The 1,903-nt window shown below is 40.1% G+C and overlaps 1 pseudogene; it reads left to right on the top strand.

Moving 5' to 3' along the window:
- The first annotated feature begins 232 nt into the window (after positions 1-232).
- LOC110311341 (small ribosomal subunit protein eS19 pseudogene) lies at positions 233-694 on the top strand (annotated as a pseudogene).
- Positions 695-1,903: the final 1,209 nt, after the last annotated feature.

Here is a 1,903-nt window from a genome sequence, read left to right as displayed (position 1 = left end):
ATGCATATCATGCCGGGCAGTGGTGGCCCACGCCTTTAATCCCAGCACTTGGGAAGCAGAGACAGGCAGATTTCTGAGTTCGAGGCCAGCCTGGTCTACAAAGTGAGTTCCAGGACAGCCAGGGCTCTACAGAGAAACCCTGTCTCGAAAAACCAACCAACCAACCAACCAACCAAACAGACAAACAAACAAACAGCATATCATATTCAGCCATATTCAGCGCGGAGGCTGCATGATTCCTGAAGATACTGTACAAGATGTTAACCAGCAGGAGTTCATCAGAGCTCTGGCAGCCTTCCCCCAAAAGTCCAGGAAGCCGAAAGTCCTCGAATGGGTGGACACAGTCAAGCTGGCCAAACATAAAGAGCTTGCCCCATATAATGAGAACTGGTTCTACATACAAGCTGCTTCCACAGCATGGCACCTGTACCTCTGAGGTGGTGCGAGGGTTGGTTGCATGACCAAGATCTACGGAGGACAGCAGAGAAACTGTGTCAGACCCAGCCACTTCAGCAGAGGCTCTAAGAGTGTGGCCCGCTGTGTCCTCCAAGCTCTGGAGGGGCTGAAAATGGTGGGAAAGGACCAAGATGGAGGCCGCAAGCTAACACCTCAGGGACAGAGAGATCTGGACAGGATCGCTGGACAGGTGGCAGCTGCCAACAAGAAGCATTAGAACAAAGGATGCTGGGCTAATAAATTGCCTCATTCATAAAAAACAAAAAGAGCCATATTGGCATGTGTACAACATTTTCAGATCACCTCATTACTTGCTCTTCTATGATACAGTGATTTAAGGGGAAGGTACAGTGTCGAAATTGTGATGTTTTTTAAATTCATGAGTATATATGAATAGAACCCACCATACTTGTGTTAGTGCTGTATGAGAAAGTTCTCATAATGATTACCAAAACAGAGATTAAATTTTCCTTAATTTTGAAAAAAATCACATTATTAAGATGGTGCTTGCCATCCATAATAGTATCTCTTAAACTCAAGAAACAAATTCAATGTGAAATAGGAAAAATAACACACTTGACACGTCCACTTGAGTATCAACCAAACACATTTGACCATGTGGAAGTGACATGATTTTTAATATTGAAAAGAAAATACATGACACAGTAGACTTGGAATCGTAATAGATTATATAGTAACTGCACAAGCACAGAGTCCGTTGCTGGCAATTGTAGAGTGGGATAAAACCATACTAACTCCTAAATATCTTCATAAGTCCCAAGATTCCTACCTTTGTTTTCCTTTGGGGAATCTATGTTGTGTATTTTATATATAACAAAAGTAATTACACAAAAATTTCCAGAGATGTCAAGTCCCATAAGAATACACGCTTTAAAATTGAAGTCAAATTGCTGTTTCCCTAAAGCAGTTTTCTGTGGTGTGCAATCATAAAGCATAGATCATTATCCCTACATGGGTCTCTAGTTCCCCATTTACTAATTTGTTATCTGTGGATGAAGTGATCTTAGCACAATTGAGTCATTTCAAAGGGAAATGTTATCACTTTCTAAGAGGAGCAACACAAAAAAATGAAAAGACATATAGGTTTGCACTGAGAAGACCCAGTTTCCATTTACTGGTGATTTCTTATACTGAAAACACATCCATAAAATAGACTGGTTCTACCTACAAAATTGGCGTACAGAAAATGAAATGATCAAGGTTTTAATATTTCAATAAAATAATGCCTTGAGATTCTGAAGGGTATACTGGTAGCTCTCTTCAAACTCATACTAATGGAACTTGATTCATTCTATGATGTTAACAATGTGATCTTGGTTTTTATTTTATGGAACATTGCATTGCTCATATCCTGTTCAAGTTTCTTTCCAGAAAGGGCACATTGTGTCAAGTGTTATAAACAAAGTGTTCTTAAAGGGGGCAAAAT

This window comes from Mus caroli, unplaced genomic scaffold (genome assembly GCF_978045245.1).
Source record: "Mus caroli unplaced genomic scaffold, Mus_caroli_1 scaffold_17, whole genome shotgun sequence".
Taxonomy (NCBI): Eukaryota; Metazoa; Chordata; class Mammalia; order Rodentia; family Muridae; genus Mus; species Mus caroli.
Note: the sequence above shows the minus strand (reverse complement) of the source record. Positions and strands in the feature narration are given on the sequence as shown.